The following is a 13,681-nucleotide window of genomic DNA, read 5'->3' on the forward strand; positions in this document are numbered from 1 at the left end:
AGGGGCAGTATTATAGTAGTTATATTCTTGTACATAGGGGCAGTATTATAGTAGTTATATTCTTGCACATAGGAGGCAGTATTATAGTAGTTATATTCTTGCACATAGGAGGCAGTATTATAGTAGTTATATTCTTGCACATAGGAGGCAGTATTATAGTAGTTATATTCTTGCACATAGGAGGCAGTATTATAGTAGTTATATTCTTGTACATAGGGGCAGTATTATAGTAGTTATATTCTTGTACATAGGGGCAGTATTATAGTAGTTATATTCTTGCACATAGGGGGCAGTATTAGCGTAGTTATATTCTTGTACATAGGGGGCAGTATTATAGTAGTTATATTCTTGCACATAGGAGCAGTATTATAGTAGTTATATTCTTGTACATAGGGGCAGTATTATAGTAGTTATATTCTTGCACATAGGGGGCAGTATTAGAGTAGTTATATTCTTGTACATAGTGGGCAATATTATAGTAGTTATATTCTTGTACATAGGGGGCAGTATTATAGTAGTTATATTCTTGTACATAGGAGCAGTATTATAGTAGTTATATTCTTGTACATAGGAGCAGTATTATAGTAGTTATATTCTTGTACATAGGAGGCAGTATTATAGCACTTATATTCTTGTATATGGGGGCAGTATTATAGTAGTTATATTTTTGCACATAGGGGGCAATATTATAGTAGTTATATTCTTGTACATAGGAGCAGTATTATAGTAGTTATATTCTTGTACATAGGAGCAGTATTATAGTAGTTATACACTTGTACATAGGAGGCAGTATTATAGTAGTTATATTCTTGTATATAGGGGCAGTATTATAGTAGTTATATTCTTGCACATAGGGGGCAATATTATAGTAGTTATATTCTTGTACATAGGAGCAGTATTATAGTAGTTATATTCTTGTACATAGGAGCAGTATTATAGTAGTTATACACTTGTACATAGGGGCAGTATTATAGCAGTAATATTCTTGTACATAGGGGCAGTATTATAGTAGTTATATTCTTGTACATAGGGACAGTATTATAGTAGTTATATTCTTGTACATAGGGGGCAGTATTATAGTAGTTATATTCTTGTACATAGGGGGCAGTATTATAGTAGTTATATTCTTGTACATAGGGGCAGTATTATAGTAGTTATATTCTTGTACATAGGGGCAGTATTATAGCAGTAATATTCTTGTACATAGGGGCAGTATTATAGTAGTTATATTCTTGTACATAGGGGCAGTATTATAGCAGTAATATTCTTGTACATAGGGGCAGTATTATAGTAGTTATATTCTTGTACATAGGGACAGTATTATAGTAGTTATATTCTTGTACATAGGGGGCAGTATTATAGTAGTTATATTCTTGTACATAGGGGGCAGTATTATAGTAGTTATATTCTTGTACATAGGGGCAGTATTATAGTAGTTATATTCTTGTACATAGGAGCAGTATTATAGTAGTTATATTCCTGTACATAGGTGCAGTATTATAGTAGTTATATTCCTGTACATAGGTGCAGTATTATAGTAGTTACATTCTTGTACATAGGAGCAGTATTATAGTAGTTATATTCTTGTACATAGGGGCAGTATTATAGTAGTTATATTCTTGTACATAGGGGCAGTATTATAGTAGTTATATTCTTGCACATAGGGGGCAGTATTATAGTAGTTATATTCTTGCACATAGGAGGCAGTATTATAGTAGTTATATTCTTGCACATAGGAGGCAGTATTATAGTAGTTATATTCTTGCACATAGGAGGCAGTATTATAGTAGTTATATTCTTGTACATAGGGGCAGTATTATAGTAGTTATATTCTTGTACATAGGGGCAGTATTATAGTAGTTATATTCTTGCACATAGAAGGCAGTATTATAGTAGTTATATTCTTGCACATAGGAGGCAGTATTATAGTGGTTATATTCTTGCACATAGGAGGCAGTATTATAGTAGTTATATTCTTGCACAAAGGAGGCAGTATTATAGTAGTTATATTCTTGTACATAGGGGCAGTATTATAGTAGTTATATTCTTGTACATAGGGGCAGTATTATAGTAGTTATATTCTTGCACATAGGGGGCAGTATTAGCGTAGTTATATTCTTGTACATAGGGGGCAGTATTATAGTAGTTATATTCTTGCACATAGGAGCAGTATTATAGTAGTTATATTCTTGTACATAGGGGCAGTATTATAGTACTTATATTCTTGCACATAGGGGGCAGTATTAGAGTAGTTATATTCTTGTACATAGGGGGCAATATTATACTAGTTATATTCTTGTACATAGGGGGCAGTATTATAGTAGTTATATTCTTGTACATAGGAGCAGTATTATAGTAGTTATATTATTGTACATAGGAGCAGTATTATAGTAGTTATATTCTTGTACATAGGAGGCAGTATTATAGCACTTATATTCTTGTATATGGGGGCAGTATTATAGTAGTTATATTCTTGCACATAGGGGGCAATATTATAGTAGTTATATTCTTGCACATGGGAGCAGTATTATAGTAGTTATATTCTTGTACATAGGAGCAGTATTATAGTATTTATACACTTGTACATAGGAGGCAGTATTATAGTAGTTATATTCTTGTATATAGGGGCAGTATTATAGTAGTTATATTCTTGCACATAGGGGGCAATATTATAGTAGTTATATTCTTTTACATAGGAGCAGTATTATAGTAGTTATACACTTGTACATAGGGGCAGTATTATAGCAGTTATATTCTTGTACATAGGGGCAGTATTATAGTAGTTATATTCTTGTACATAGGAACAGTATTATAGTAGTTATATTCTTGTACATAGGGGGCAGTATTATAGTAGTTATATTCTTGTACATAGGGGCAGTATTATAGTAGTTATATTCTTGTACATAGGAGCAGTATTATAGTAGTTATATTCTTGTACATAGGGAGCAGTATTATAGTAGTTATATTCTTGTACATAGGAGCAGTATTATAGTAGTTATATTCTTGTACATAGGGGCAGTATTATAGTAGTTATATTCTTGTACATAGGGGGCAGTATTATAGTAGTTATATTCTTGTACATAGGAGCAGTATTATAGTAGTTATATTCTTGTACATAGGGGCAGTATTATAGTAGTTATATTCTTGTACATAGGGAGCAGTATTATAGTAGTTATATTCATTTACATAGGTGCAGTATTATAGTAGTTATATTCCTGTACATAGGTGCAGTATTATAGCAGTTATATTCTTGTACATAGGGGCAGTATTATAGTAGTTATATTCTTGTACATAGGAACAGTATTATAGTAGTTATATTCTTGTACATAGGGGCAGTATTATAGTAGTTATATTCTTGTATATAGGAGCAGTATTATAGTAGTTATATTCTTGTACATAGGAGCAGTATTATAGTAGTTATAGAATCATAGAATCATAGAATCATAGAATGGTAGAGTTGGAAGGGACCTCCTGGGTCATCTGGTCCAACCCCCTGCTCAAAGCAGGATTCACTAGATCATCTCAGACAGATGTCTGTCCAGCCTCTGTTTGAAGACGTCCATTGAAGGGGAACTCACCACCTCTCGTGGCAGCCTGTTCCACTCTTTAATCACCCTAAGGCTGTGTGCCCACGTAGCATTTTTCAAGCGTATATGCTGCGGAATTTCCACAGCGTAAACGCTTGAAAAACACATGTATATCCGCACCCCATGGTCCCCAATGGGATTCCGCAAGTTCTATGCACATGTTGCGGATTTTTCCGCAGCGTTTATGCCGCGTTCAAAAATCCGCAGCATGTCATTTAATTTTGCGTTTCCGCAAGCGGAATTGCCTTAGTCCAATGCATAAAAAACGCAAGGCAATTCCGCATGTGGAAAACGCGTGATAAACGCGCGAAAAATGCGCGATAAACGCGTGCGGAATTCCGCATGCGTTTTTCCGGGAGAGGGCTTGCATTTATGCAGCAGAAATTTTCTGCTTCATAAATGCAACGTGGGCACATAGCCTAACTGTCAAAAAGTTTTTTCTAATATCTAATCTGTGTCTCCTCCCATTTAGTTTCATCCCATTGCTTCTAGTCTTTCCTTGTGCAAATGAGAATAAAGATGATCCTTCTACAATGTGACAGCCCTTGACATATTTGTAGACAGCTATTAAGTCTCCTCTCAGTCTTCTTTTTTGCAAGCTAAACATTCCCAAATCCTGCAACCGTTCCTCATAGGACATGGTTTGCAGACCAGTCACCATTCTGGTCGCTCTTCTCTGAACTTGCTCCAGTTTGTCGATGTCTTTTTTAAAATGTGGTGCCCAAAACTGTACACAGTATTCCAGATGAGGTCTGACCAAAGAGGAGTAAAGACCGATAATGACTTCACGTGATCTAGACTGTATGCTTCTGTTAATACATCCCAGAATTGTATTTGCCTTTTTTGCTGCTGCATCACACTGTTGACTCATGTTCAGTCTATGATCTATTAGTATACCTAAGTCTTTTTCACATGTACTGTTGCTTAGCTCTATTCCTCCCATTCTGTATATGCTGTTTTCATTTTTATTGCCCAGATGTAGTACTTTGCATTTTTCCCTGTTAAAAACCATTCTGTTGGTTGCTGCCCACTGCTCCAGTTTATTTAGGTCTTTTTGAATCCTCTCTTTCTCTTCTCTAGTATTAGCTATCCCTCCTAGCTTTGTGTCATCAGCAAATTTAATCAGTTTACCCTCAATTCCTTCATCTAAATCATTGATAAAGATGTTGAACAATACAGGTCCCAGGATGGAGCCCTGTGGAACCCCACTTGAGACATTCATCCAGCTGGATGTGAAGCCATTTACAACCACCCTTTGAGTCCGATCACTAAGCCAGTTATGAATCCACCTAACAGTTGCCTGGTCCATTGCATACTTGGTCATTTTTTCAATAAGGATGATGTGAGATACTTTGTCAAATGCTTTGCTGAAGTCAAGATATACTATATCTACAGCATTTCCCTGATCCACCCAGTCAGTGATTCTGTCATAGAAGGAAATTAAGTTAGTCTGACATGACTTGTTAGTTATATTCTTGTACACAGGGGTAGTATTATAGTAGTTATATTCTTGTACATAGGGGGCAGTATTATAGTAGTTATATTCTTGTATATAGGGGGCAGTATTATAGTAGTTATATTCTTGTATATAGGATCAGTATTATGGTAGTTATATTCTTGTACATAGGAGCAGTATTATAGTAGTTACAGTCTTGTACATAGGAGTAGTATTATAGTAGTTATATTCCTGTACATAGGGGCAGTATTATAGTAGTTATATTCTTGTACATAGGGGCAGTATTATAATAGTGATATTCTTGTACATAGGAGCAGTATTATAGTAGTTATATTCTTGTACATAGGGGCAGTATTATAGTAGTTATATTGTTGTACATAGAAGCAGTATTATGATAGTTATGTATTTATACATATGAGAAGTATTGTGTTATATTCTTACAGATATAGTAGTTCTATTATTTTGAAGAGGAAGCTTTAATAGTTTATTATTTTTTTCCCTTTTAGAGGCTTTTAATTCTCCTTCCTCACTGTATACGAATACCATCTGAATACAGTTTTAACTTTTATGAGAGTGGGGGAGTTAGATAAAGTCAATGTCCTTTTTCTGCCATTTTTTGGCAATTTTTCACACTTTTTTAAAACCAATTTGCTTTTAGTGTAAATGACCTTTTCCTTTCTAGATATTTTTGCATTTTTTACATTTTATCGGTCATATGATTCCAGCATCCTCTTAAAATTATAATGTATAATATGTAACAGAAATGTCACCACAAATGCTATGCACATTAATTTTTTTTTTTTAAGGAGGGGCAATAAAACCGTTTGGAACAATTGAAGAGAAATCGAACAATCTTCCTGTGTCGTGTTGATACGTTCAGAATGGAACCTAAAAGCAAATTCTGTGTGTGCATTGCGCTTTTTTAACACTTATTAAAACTGCGGTATGGATGCTTATGCGGTAGAGTGGGTTTACGCTTAATTTGTTACCCAATTTTCAGAACGATTCTGGAAAATCCTGATAGATAAATGTGTAGCGCCCCGAGGGTTCGGCCGCTACAGGGGTATTGCACCTCAGTCCAGAGGTGTGATATTCCACTCCCGGGTAAGGATGGAGTATGGACCAGGGCTCAGTTAGCTGCATACAGCACACACACCCCATTTCCGAGGGACAGCTCAACGGTGCTCCCACTAGACAGAAGTGCAGGCACGACCGACCATGTCCCTGGCTGGAGTGGGGAGGGGGGTGGAACACCCAGTGCTGTAGGGGCAGATAGGGGTTGGTTCCTGAGCGTAGGAAGGAGCCCATTGGTTGCTGGTCACCTGGGCTCATGGTCAGAGGGAGGTATAAAAGGTGGGCACCATCTTAGATCTAGGTTCGTTCAGTCAGAGGAGAAGACCGGGAGTGGAGGCTCTGTAGGAGCTCCACTCAGGAGCGGGCCTAGAGAGAGGCCGGAGAAGAGAGAGAGAGGAGGTGAAAGGGAACTGTGATTAAGTCTCATCCCAGCTCCACGAGAAAGGAACAGAAAGGAACAGAGAAAGAGAAGGAGAGACAGAGAAACAGAAGGGCTCAGGAACAAGAAGGTGGAAGGGACCCTAAGAACCCACGAGAATCCAGGGTGCAGGGTCAGGCAGATTAAGGGTACCGGATCCCAAGTTGGTGGAGGAGAAACTACCCTCAGCCAAAGACCGGTCGTCGTGATCATTTATTGGTGCGACACCTCATCAAATCTGCTAGGAAGGCACCATATAGGACAGCGGGGAACGGGGCCCACGTTTAACCGCACAAGTCCGCGGCAGCTGGACAAAAGTGGGTCAATGGTGAGGCAGGCCAGAGAAAGGATTAAAGGGGGTCCTGTGCCATGCTCCTGAACTGCCTGGGAGTTGACCGAGCCACACATCTGGTGGACGCAGCACGGCTCGGGCGGTCACTGCTGACAGAAGTGACCCGGAACAAATGAACTGTGAGTAAAGACCCTGGACTGTAACTTGTTGTCTGTGTGCTCCTTCGCGCCTCCAGCACTACCGGTACTGGGACTCTCACCACCATCACTCCCACCATCCACTACACTGCCCTGGGGCCGCACTCTTCCCGTGGGGAGTCACACCATCCCAGCTGCATTCATCATCAGCCCCAGCGGACTGCCTTGCAGCGGCGGTTCCTAATAACCGCAATCCACGGGTGGCGTAGTTGGACATTATCTGAAGCCCATAGCAGACTACCATTGGTCTGACCACCCTGAGCCGCGGGACCGGGCCGCCACTACTACCCCCATCGTTCCCCTATCGCCCGGATCCGCGTGCCCCACGGCCCAGGGGGCGAGTCAAATGCCCTGCGACTGCTACCTGTGACCCAACCTTAAGAGGATTATTTAGGTTTACTATCACATATGATTTACCTACTCATTATATTGAAGTATTTTCAAGTCGTATTTCCTTAATTCTTTGGGAATTGGATTCTGTGTATGGTAATTTATTGCTCCCACATTAGTTTTGGAGACTATGATGCCATCCCTTTTCCAAGGCACATTGTGGAATTGATGTAGATTGCCCTGAGCAGCCTCATTGAATTATCACTTAGGATTTAAAACGTTCCTCGTTAGGTTTAGTAGCGAGGTTTACATGCTGCGTTTGCAATAAATGAACGAAGATCAACTGTGCAAATTTTCGTTTATTGTGTGCTTATTAATTTCTATATCTGTCCCATGCCGGGAATCTAATTAACCTTCCATGAGTTTCAAAAAATGGATCATTTTCCTAATGTGTCGCTCTTCCAATAGTTGGTTTATGGAGAAGAAAATGCAATTTTTCAGCTTCTGCAGGAAAAGAACATAAGAAACTCATGGAAAATATATACATATTACTTATAGAACACAAATGCTAGCTATCATATGCACTATCTAGGACTTACTAAAGAGGGATAAATCGCTGCTATAATATATCACCAATTAAAAAGAAAAAAAGAATCGATCTAATGTCCCAAGTATTGATGTGATATACAAAAACTTTATCCAAAAGATCAGATACAGGGACAGATGGGAAGGGAAAAAAAAGAATGCATGCAAAAAAATGGGATCAAACACGGATATTAGCCCATATTAATGCAAACACAACATCAATGTGTGGCGCCCCTGAGGGTTCAGTCGCCACAGAGGTACTGCACCTCACCCAGAGGGGTGGTGTCTCCTTCTCTCAGGTAAGGAGGGAGTGCTGCCCGGAACCACAACACCTGCAAACAACACTATACACCTCCAGGACGGCTGAAAGGGCAAGATGCACTGTGTTCCTGCTGAGCCCTGTCCCTGGCTGGAGTGGGGGGAACCAAAAGAGAGGGGGAACCAGTAGTGGGTGTGGGTGGAGGACGCAGAATAGGGGAGCACTTATAGAGTAGGTCTATATAAAGGGTAGCCATCTTAGGGTGGTAGGTTAGTCAGTGAGGACAGTCAGTCAGTGAGTAGGCGGGGAGCAGAGTCTTGTCAGGAGCTCTGCTCCACAAGTGGGGCCTAGTAACAGAGGCCCAGGAGGGGAGCAGAGGAGAAAGGCTCCGTTCTACAGGAGGGATCCCAGGGAGTACGGTGAGTGCAGGACGGCACCCGTACGCCCCGAATCTGCCAGGTGTCAGAAGGATCAGGCCGCAAGAAGGGACCGGTTCCTGGCCAAGCTGTGTTACTACAGGTCTTGGCTGTAAAAACCGGAGGCTTCTGCACTTCCATGGTGCAGTTGCCACAGTCTCATCTTAGTCACCGTGAGGGTCAAGTACAGTAGGTCCGGGAACTCCAGGTTGCCCAGAGGGACTTCAGAGCACCCGAGCGGGACTGTGTGTGGGGAAGCGCAGGGCAGGAGGGAGAAGACCCAGCGCGAGAAGTCGGTCTAGTAAGGAACATAAAGAACGCGGGGTTCCGTCAAGCACTCCTGACATCTCTGAGAAAGTGCTGAACCCCTGGTCTGGTAGACGCAGTGCGACGCGGAGGCTGACACCCGTACAGTGTACCTGAGGACCTTGAACAAGAACTGTGAGTAAAACTCGGATGACTGCACTCCACTGCCTCCGTCAGTTATTTCTGCTGCGCCATCTCTCCTGCACCACAAGTCCCAGCACCAACCACCATCTGCTCTACACTGCCCTGAGGCCCGCTCCACCTGTGGGGAGCTGTTCCATCCTAGCTGCCTATCAACTGCCTCAGAGGTCTGCAGCAGCGCTGGTACAAATTACCAGAAACCACAGGTGGCGTCATGATCAAACTACAAATCCCATATAAACTATCCCCCTTTTTGTTGACCGCCCTGGGCCACGGACCAGGCCAGCCACTGTGACATATTCCCCCCCAGCATCCATAGGCCCGGACACCGAGTACCCCACTGCCCTGGGGGCGCGTCAAATGGAAATAGAAAACGGCGCTTATATACTTATCATTGCAACATCCCATGTGGCCTAGATCTATGTCTGTATCATCTACAGTTGAAACCAGAAGTTTCCATCCACGATATCTGCATGTTTTTCTCAATATCTGACATGAAATCAGAATAGTCCATTTGCAGATAATTAGCGTGCACTCAGTTAGGGTAGGGGTGCTGATGGAACAGGCCTGCGATGCCTGGATCATGCAGAAGATTAATTCATCGCACGCTCATAGGATAATTTGCAGTGGGTATTTATTTAACAGGCATAAAAATAATAGATCAAACCATAGGTGTGCAAGCGACAATTTGTGAAGGCGACAGTAGACGTTACAGCCACAACATAGGCCTTATTCATTGAGTCGCTATTTTGATGAAGTGCGCATATATGCCAGATATTTTGGGTAGGAGCCACGGCGTGGCAGGAGGCAAGAGGAAGGGCTTCGCTATGGTTCCATGGGTTTGTTAGCCTGTGGAAATCTGGGTTCTGAGTGCGTTCAGGCGCTGGTGTGCTGAGGTCTGTGGTCCCTGTGGGGATGTGGAGCGGCGTTCCCACACCTTGCTTGCTGCCAGGTGATGTCACCAGGTGAGAAGTGAGGTGAGTATTTGATTTTTTTTTATATGTATGGAGACATGGGGCATTATATGGTGGTGGGGAACAAGTGACATCTTGCATGGGGCATTATATGGTGGTGGGGAACCAGTGACATCCTGCATGGGGCATTATATGGTGGTGGGGAACAAGTGACATCCTGCATGGGGCATTATATGGTGGTGGGGAACAAGTGACATCCTGCATGGGGCATTATATGGTGGGTACAAGGGATATCCTGCATGGGGCATTTTATTGGGGGGGGCAAGTGACATTCTGCATGAGGCATTATATGGGGGAGGGGGAGAGGTGACATCCTGCATGGGGCATTATATGTGGGGGAGAGGTGACATCCTGCATGGGGCATTATATAGGGGGGGGTGACATCTTGCATGGGGCATTATATGAGGGGGAAGTGACATCCTGCATGGGGAATTATATGGGGGGAAAGTGACATCCTGCATGGGGCATTATATGCGGGGAGAGGTGACATCCTACATCATGGGGCATTATATGGGGGGGAGGTGACATCCTGCATGGGGCATTATATGAGGGGGAAGTGACATCCTGCATGGGGCATTATATGGGGTGGAAGTGACATCCTGCATGGGGCATTATATGGGGGGAGAGGTGACATCCTGCATGGGGCATTATATGGGGGGAGAGGTGACATCCTGCATGGGGCATTATACAGGGGGGGAGAGGTGACATCCTGCATGGGGCATTATAGGGGGGGGTAACATCCTGCATGGGGCATTATATTGGGGGGGGTGACATCCTGCATGGGGCATTATGTGGGGGCCAGTATTCTGTATGGAGCGTTATATGGGGGCCAGTATCCTATATGGAGCATTATATGGGGGCCAGTATCCTGTATGGAGCGTTGTATGGGGACCAGTATCCTGTATGGAGCGTTCTATAGGGACCAGTATCCTGTATGGAGTGTTATATGGGGACCAGTATCCTGTATGGAGCGTTATATTGGGACCAGTATTCTGCATGGAGCAATATATGGGGCCCATAATACTGTATGGAGGACTATACTGTCCGGTCTGCTCTGTGCGTTGAGAGAATTCGCCGGTTTCTGAGATATTGTAGAATTTACAATAGATATCGCTCATGTAATATAAGAAGTGAAATCTTTGCATTGTACTATATATACAGTTAGGTCCATATATATTTGGACAGAGACAGCATTTTTCTAATTTTGGTTCTAGACATTACCACAATGAATTTTAAACAAAACAATTCAGATGCAGTTGAAGTTCAGACTTTCAGCTTTCCTTTGAGGGCATCCACATTAAAATTGGATGAAGGGTTTAAGAGTTTCAGCTCCTTAACATGTGCCACCCTGTTTTTAAAGGGACCAAAAGTAATTGGACAGATGAAATAATTGTAAATAAAATGTTCATTTCTTGTACTTGGTTGAAAACCCTTTGTTGGCAATGACTGCCTGAAGTCTTGAACTCATGGACATCACCAGACGCTGTGTTTCCTCCTTTTTGATGCTCTGCCAGGCCTTCACTGTGGTGGTTTTCAGTTGCTGTTTGTTTGTGGGCCTTTCTGTCTGAAGTTTAGTCTTTAACAAGTGAAATGCATGCTTAATTGGGTTGAGATCAGGTGACTGACTTGGCCATTCAAGAATATTCCACTTCTTTGCTTTAATAAACTCCTGGGTTGCTTTGGCTTTATGTTTTGGGTCATTGTCCATCTGTAGTATGAAACGATGACCAATCAGTTTGGCTGCATTTGGCTGGATCTGAGCACACAGTATGGCTCTGAAGACATCAGAATTCATTCGGCTGCTTCTGTCCTGTGTCACATCATCAATAAACACTAGTGACCTAGTGCCACTGGCAGCCATGCATGCCCAAGCCATCACACTGCCTCCGCCGTGTTTTACAGATGATGTGGTATGCTTTGGATCATGAGCTGTACCACGCCTTCGCCATACTTTTCTCTTTCCATCATTCTGGTAGAGGTTGATCTTGGTTTCATCTGTCCAAAGAATGTTCTTCCAGAACTCTGTAAAGTCCAGTATAGTCTTTTTATTCTTGATGCTTATGAGTGGCTTGCACCGTGCAGTGAACCCTCTGTATTTACTTTCATGCAGTCTTCTCTTTATGGTAGATTTGGATATTGATACGCCTACCTCCTGGAGAGTGTTGTTCACTTGGTTGGCTGTTGTGAAGGGGTTTCTCTTCACCATGGAGATTATTCTGCGATCATCCACCACTGTTGTCTTCCGTGGGCGCCCAGGTCTTTTTGCATAGATGAGTTCACCAGTGCTTTCTTTCTTTCTCAGGATGTACCAAACTGTAGATTTTGCCACTCCTAATATTGTAGCAATTTCTCGGATGGGTTTTTTCTGTTTTTGCAGCTTAAGGATGGCTTGTTTCACCTGCATGGAGAGCTCCTTTGACCGCATGTTTACTTCTCAGCAAAACCTTCCAAATACAAGCACCACACCTCAAATCAACTCCAGGCCTTTTATCTGCTTAATTGAGAATGACATAACGAAGGGATTGCCCACACCTGTCCATGAAATAGCCTTGGAGTCAATTGTCCAATTACTTTTGGTTCCTTTAAAAACAGGGTGGCACATGTTAAGGAGCAGAAACTCCTAAACACTTCATCCAATTTTAATGTGGATACCCTCAAATGAAAGCTGAAAGTCTGAACTTCAACTGCATCTGAATTGTTTTGTTTAAAATTCATTGTGGTAAAGTCTAGAACCAAAATTAGAAAAATGTCGTCTCTGTCCAAATATATATGGACCTAACTGTATAGATTTCTCTGCGGTATCTGTGCATCATGAATCGTGGTATGTGTTAAAGGGGCCCACTGAGACTCTTTTGCCCGGGGCCCACAAAATCCTGGAGCCGGCCCTGGTGGTGAGCACTAGTCAGTCCCCACTATAAACTAAAGACAACAAGGGAGACAAACAAAGGGGGAAAACTTAGCTTGAGCAGACACCAGAGAGATAACACCAAACGTCCTCCAAGGGCACCAGAGAGGAAGCTAGCCAACTGCTACTGCTCTAAGCCTTCACAAGGGAAAATGAGAATATCACCGGCGACTCCCTGAAGCAGACTGAGAGTTTATAAACACCCAGACCAGTGTGTCAATCAGCAGCAGGAGGGAAGTCGCCGCTGGGTCCAAAAGTCAGAAGGATTAAGAAGGTGTCTGCAATGCCAAACGCAGTGACCTTTTTCTATTGACACAATCTTACCAGCTTCCGCCATCATCTTTATCATCTCTAACATATTTATTAATGACATTGTAGGGGGCATACAGAGTAGTATTTCAATATTTGCAGATGACACTAAACTCTGCAGGGTAATCAATACAGAGGAGGACAATTTTATATTACAGGAGGATCTATGTAAACTAGAAGCTTGGGCTGATAAATGGCAAATGAGCTTTAATGGGGATAAATGTAAGGTAATGCACTTGGGCAGAGGAAATAAAATGTATAATTATATGCTTAATTGTAAATCACTGGGCAAAGCTGTCACTGAAGAAGACCTGGGTGTATTGGTGGACGACAAGCTCACGTTTGGTGGCCAGTGTCAGGAAGCTGCTGCAAAGGCAAATAAAATAATGGGATGCATTAAAGAGGCATAGATGCTCATGAGGAGAACATAAT

This window comes from Phyllobates terribilis, unplaced genomic scaffold (assembly GCF_046119375.1).
Source record: "Phyllobates terribilis strain yellow unplaced genomic scaffold, ASM4611937v1 Scaffold_4__5_contigs__length_816908805, whole genome shotgun sequence".
Taxonomy (NCBI): domain Eukaryota; kingdom Metazoa; phylum Chordata; class Amphibia; order Anura; family Dendrobatidae; genus Phyllobates; species Phyllobates terribilis.